The 6,388-nt window shown below is 33.7% G+C and overlaps 1 long non-coding RNA gene across 1 annotated transcript; it reads right to left on the minus strand.

The window, feature by feature from the left end:
- Nucleotides 1-2,963: 2,963 nt before the first annotated feature.
- LOC145156331 (uncharacterized) lies at nucleotides 2,964-6,114 on the minus strand. Its single transcript, XR_013736615.1, has 3 exons — nucleotides 6,003-6,114; nucleotides 5,681-5,874; nucleotides 2,964-5,237 (listed from the first exon to the last, which is right to left on the minus strand). It is a non-coding gene; the product is annotated as an uncharacterized LOC145156331 (long non-coding RNA).
- Between the last annotated feature and the right edge of the window lie 274 nt (nucleotides 6,115-6,388).

Raw genomic sequence — 6,388 nt, forward strand, 5'->3', positions numbered from 1 at the left:
CTATACTTTGTAAAAATGTCTTCACCCTTCAATTTTGATTTTCTAAAATATCATTTCTACCTCCTCTATTTTTTTAAACTTTAATGTTACCTTCCGTAATATATATAATCTGATTTTTCTTTCCACCAGTACTTTCTACCTTATACTTTATAAGATGATACTTTCTTCCCACTATTTTTTAAAACATTGCTTTTATCTCCTGCAACATTGAATTTTTTAAAATGTCATTTTCACCCCTCCATTTATAAACTTCCGTATTTACCCCCACCCACTCCGGTAGCATATATATAATATGATTTTCCTGTACTTAACACCCCTCAACTTTGAACTTCGTAAAATTCATTAACTTAAAAAGTGTATTATTACGTTCTTATTTTTTATATATGTGTGGGTATAAATTTGAGGTGGTCAATGTTTCAACGTAAGTTTAGAACTTTCATTTGTTAATTTAAAGAAAAAGACTTACTTTTTTTATGTACATGTTGATATAAATTCGAATTTGTCTATGTTTCGATATAATGTTTTTTACGTTTTCATGCTTATTTTTATGATGTATTAAAAATGAAAAATAGGACATAACATAAATCCTTACTAAATCACCATACTTCATTTTATATTAGACATGAATAAATAATAAAGTCGATGCATTTTTCTTAACATGGTCTTTGTCCCTAACTTTTCTGGTTTGGCAACGTAAGTCCTACTAAGTTTCTATGTATGGCTTTGGCCCCAAACTTTTGTGGTTTGACAACTTATGTTCTCCTAAGTTTCTAGTGCTACCAAAAAAGTTCATCTTTTTAAATCTATTATTGTAGCCGTAATGCGTGGCGAGTAAAATCTTAATTGCTACTAAATCTTTAACTTCACTCTATATATGCCTTCTTTTAATTCAAACTAGCAAACATGTTTGTGCTTCGCAACAGGGCAGGTTTTTTTTTTATGTTCAGCATATAGACACATGTGATTTTGATATTTTCAAAGTAGGTTACTATTTTGACAAATTTTCAAAGCAAAGAAAATAACTAACTTGATGCTTTTTGAAACATTTTTTGAAAACGGGTTGTTAGTTTGACAAATTTGCCATGTTAAAAAATAGTCAAAATAGTAACCTACTGTAAAAACAAATGCTATTACAAACTTTATCTTTTATTTCCACTACTATCTACTAAATTGTTAATAAGGTAATATCAGATAAACAATGATAACAATATATAAATATACAATCAACAGTCATATTTTTTTGTTTTAAGTAACTAATTTCTTAGTAAATAACAACCAATCCAAAACTTTTATGAGCATTATTATTGTATCAGTCGATCAAGAATTGAAGTAACCTATAAATATCTCAGGTCATTTAAAACTCGTTCATGGTACAGATTCGAGTTTATTCATGGAAGTGTTCAAAATACCGTATGTTTTGTAACGAGGCTGGAAATCAACACACCTTAAATTGGCAACACCCCCCCCCCCCCCCCCCCCCCATCAAATTTACAAATATCAAGGGGAAATTATTTCAAATTAAGCAAAATATTAGTTGAATCAAGTTATACTGGTATACTCTTGATTCCGGAACTCAAGTGTCTCCTTGCTTTTAACTACATAGCATTAAATGAAACATATCCAGGCCGGTTATCTGAAAATATGGTATCAAAAGAGTTAAATGAAAGAAAAATTGTGATTTTAATATAAAAATAGAAGAAAGTTCCACATGAAGTTAAATGAAATTCTAAAACATATATTATCATATTTATTTGGTACCTCCCTAAAGTCATGTAAATGGTCGAAGATCATTCAGGTAAACATCTATTATTGTTTCCACCAAATACATAGATGTTATCGTCAACAACAATTGTTGCATGCTTTCAGTTTGAAAGTTTCTAAAAGTTCAGAAAAAAAGGTAAAAACTTAAAGACCAGGGAAAGAAAATATTGTACCTTAGGGAAACATTCGTAACCTCCGCCGATTACATTTAAGTAATCCAAGGACATAATTCTATTTGGAAATATAAAAACTAGTTTGCAAGTTATCATCACCTCTAAACTCATTTAAGCATTTTTGTTAGAAAGAAAGAAACAAATCTCAGGAGTTCCAAAATTGTTGACCCTATGCCCTTGTAACCTCGGTAGCAAATGGTGCAGCACTACTTGTTATTGTTGGCATGTACACCATCAAATGAAGTGAAAATTTTAGGTCAAAAATGAAGGGAAACAAGATGGTTTTTGAAAAATATGAGATAAGATAAACTTGCAGCCCAACAAACACTTTAAAAGCATCATAAATTCCTCTACAAGCACCAGTAAGAGTTCTAAGCACGACAATACATAAGGGAAGCCCTCTGGTGAACCAACCCCAAACTCCAAGCTTCTTCACAACCTTATAAATAAGAAAAAGGTTTAAGAAATTTTTGGAGACGATAAACCAACATTCATATTGAAATAGTAGTCACATCTCCAACACTTACTCCCTTGGTATTGTTGATAAACGAGACATGATTTTCAGGAGGACGAGACACAATAGCACAGAAAAAGCAACCACATATCCACCGGCAAAAGTAACTACAAGTTGCATGGACTTTCTGTAACGACCCAATTTTCCTTTCGTCGGCGAGGTTAGTTCTACCATTCGATTTAATCATAGTATCTATAAATATCATTCAGAAGTTCGTATATTTTTACTTTAAAAGATAAAAGTTTGCAAATATTAGAAAACATTAACACATGAAAAGAAGGAAAATATCAGTTTATCATCTTTGAATATAGGATACGGACAACCTTACAAAATGGTTCTTGGAAAAAATGAACGTTGGTAAGTATATTTAGATTTAATGTTCAACCATTAGAAATAAAAAAGAAAATTCTAGAAATATGAAGCCCAATTTTACTTTGGTGAAACCTAATATGGTCAAATCGAGAATCCTTATGTTAGGTCCTAGTCAAAGCTTACAAGGATTAAACAAGTTCTACTTTGGGTGAGAACAAACCACAGGAAGTTACTGAGAAATTCGCCACCTTCTTCTCCATTCAAACAGATCAAAAATACAAGAGATAAAAAAATTGCTCCTACTTTTACTATCACGTCTTAGATAAATTAGGAAAAATTAAAAAAACAACTACTAAATGAAAAAGTAAAACTAGACAGTTGTGAACTGCTTTTGAACCGATCTCTTAGTCACGTGCTTATCCAAATATTTTGGATTCCTTTTGGGTACCCTTTGACATTTTCTTATTCTATCATCACCCACCCCTGGGACTTGAACCTTGTCCTCAAGGTGAAGATTAACGAATTTCTCATGTAGTTCCTTGGTATTTTCCCATGTCGCATCATCAGCAGGTAGCCCTTTCCACTTAATCAAGCTCTCCTCCATCAATTTTGAACCTTGGTGGATGCTCAAGGCAACGATTAACAACTTCTGACTGGCCGTCGGTTTGTATTTGATCTCATAGTGATAGCCCAATAATTTGGAGACCCATTTTTTTTGCTCCGGTTTGCCAATCCGTTGTTCCAGTAGATACTTGAGGCTTCTCTGATCCGTTTGAATGTAGAACTTTTTGCCCTTTAGATATGGCTGCCATATTCGAATCACATGAATTATCGCAAGCATCTCTTTTTTATACACAGACATTTGCAGTTTGGAGACATCTAATGCTCTACTCATAAATGCAATATGTTGTCCGTGTTGACTTAGAACTACACCAATACCTGTACCTGATGCATCAGCTTCAATAACGAATGGCTCATTAAAATCTGCCATGGCAAGAGTTGGTGTAGAAGTCATGGCATTCTTGAGCTCTTGAGAGGCATGTGTTGCTTCACTATTCCAGTCAAACTTACCCTTTTTTAGAAGGTTGGTCAAAGGCCTCGCGATGATGCCATAGTTGCGAACAAATTTACGGTAATAACCTGTTAAGCCTAAAAACCCACGAAGTTCAGAAACATTAGTAGGTGTTGGCCAATCTAACATGCATTAAATCTTTGTCTGATCAACCTTAACCCCTTGAGAAGTAACAATATGACCCAAATACTCCAGTTCTTGCAATCCAAAAGCACATTTACTAAGCTTGACAAAAAATTGGTGTTGTCTTAAAATTTCAAAAGCTATTGTAACATGTTCAAGATGTTCGTTCCAACTGGGGATATAGATTAGGATGTCGTCAAAGAAGACAAGAATAAATTTGCAAAGATACGGACGGCATTACCATATATTCATAGTGACTATTATGTATGCGGAAGGCTGTATTATAAATATCTGTATCTTGTTCTCACACCTGGTGATACCCTGCCCTTAAATCAAGTTTGGTGAAATACGTGGCTCCAAAGAGTTCATCTTACATATCATCAACCGTCGGTATTGGAAATCGATCCTTGATTGTTGCCGTATTAAGTGCTCTGTAATCAGTGTAGAACCTCCATGATCCATCTTTTTTTTTAACTAGTAAAACAGGAGAAGAGAATGGGCTAGTGCTAGGTCGTATAAGCCCTAACTTTAACATGTCTTGAACTTGCTTTTCGATTTCTGCCTTTTGAAAGTGAGCATACCTGTAGGGTCGCACATTAATTGCTTCCAAGTGCACATCACTTGGCCTAGTTGTTCCAACCACTAAACCCCAAGAACCATATCCAATCCAATTATTGGCAATGCATATAGAGTGAGAACAAAAGGAATACCTTGAAGATCTACCGGAACATTCTCAAATCTGCCTTGACATTTTAAAGGCTCTCCATTGGCAACTTTTACATTGAATGATTTAGTCGGAATAACCGGAAGTTTCAGCATGGTGGCCATGTGATGAAGCTCTGATACCAATGTTAGGTCCCAGTTAAAGCTTATGAGGATTAAACAAGTTCAACTTTCGGTGAGAACAAACCACAGGAAGTTACTAAGAAATTCGCCACCTTCTTCTCCATTCAAACAGATCAAAAAATACAAGAGATAAAAAAACTGCTCCTACTTTTACTATCACGTCTTAGATAAATTAGGAAAAATAAAAAAACGACTACTAAATAAAAAAGTAAAACTTGACAGCTGTGAACTGCTTTTGAACCGATCTCTTAGTCACGTGCTAATCCAAATATTTTTGATTCCTTTTGGGTGCCCTTTGAGATTTTCTTATCCAATCATCCTTAACCCTTTCGTTGCCATCATTTTGACCTCTGTTACCACCTTTTCTCTACCAAATTACTCTATTTTGAAAACTACAAAAGTTTCAACCCAGATTCACCGGCCACTTTGGGATCCTCTACAAACACCGATAACCCATGGTTAAACCACATTATAACCAACCCCTTTATAAAAATAAAATTATAAATAGCAGGAATGAGCAACTAATATGAAGTTAAGAAGCGAAAACTTACCAATCTATATGAGGTTCTACATTTTCAATATCAAACTCTTATTTTAAAATCAAGAGTTTCTACAATTGTCATTAAATCATTATTCATACTTTGAACTATATATACACATTAGACAAACAAAGGTGATTAATGAACTTTCCAACAACTTAGCAACACAAATTAAGGTTATACATTAGTTATTGGCACCTAAAAGGAAGAGTCGTAGGAGAAGATCTTTATATTAAAGCCCTAATTTTAGAACAACAACAATGAATAATATCAAACCAAATAAAATAACCATGAAAGATGAAAACTTTAAAGAGAGGAGAAGATTACGGTTAACCCTCACCGAAAGTAGTAGGGGGTTTGTTTGTCATTGAAGTGAGCCACCTGTATATTGAAGAAATACACCCCCATTTCCATATTTGCCGACACCATGAATCGAGATTCGCCTGTGCCTCTAGCTCTTATTCTCACATAGAAGCAAACCACTTATTGAAAGTAGTTGTTTAAACTTCAGTTAAATGGTTGACCTAGATGAAACTTCAACATAAGTTAATGAACAAAGTGATATTAGTATTTCGATACAAAAATCTAAGCAACAAAAATGATTATAATTACAATTAGCAGTGAATCGATTTAGATAGAAAGAATAATTTAAGGTTCAGTACATGTGAGTAAGGACGTCTCAATTTGTAGTTTCAGAGACCAAAAGGAAAATCCCTTCCACTCCGGTTGAGCAGTATGAGAGATATTACGAGAACAAACAAGATTGAAATGAAATTGATTCATTACTTGATTGAAACTACAAAATGATGATTATATACATACCTCTAAAAAAGGAAAACCAGCTAATCAACTAATAACTAACAATTAGTTAAATTACTAAACTACCCCTGTCAATTAGAATCTTAATAAGCGCCCCTCAAGATGGAGATTCATGAATAGATGTTCTTTAATCCCATCTTGAACATAAAATGTATCAACTTTGTAGCTGACAACGGTTTAGTGAACATGTCGGCTAACTGATCGGAAGATCTGATTGGCATCAATTTGA

This window comes from Lactuca virosa, chromosome 2 (genome assembly GCF_052849685.1).
Source record: "Lactuca virosa cultivar CGN04683 chromosome 2, Lactuca_virosa_CGN04683_v6, whole genome shotgun sequence".
Lineage (NCBI taxonomy): Eukaryota > Viridiplantae > Streptophyta > Magnoliopsida > Asterales > Asteraceae > Lactuca > Lactuca virosa.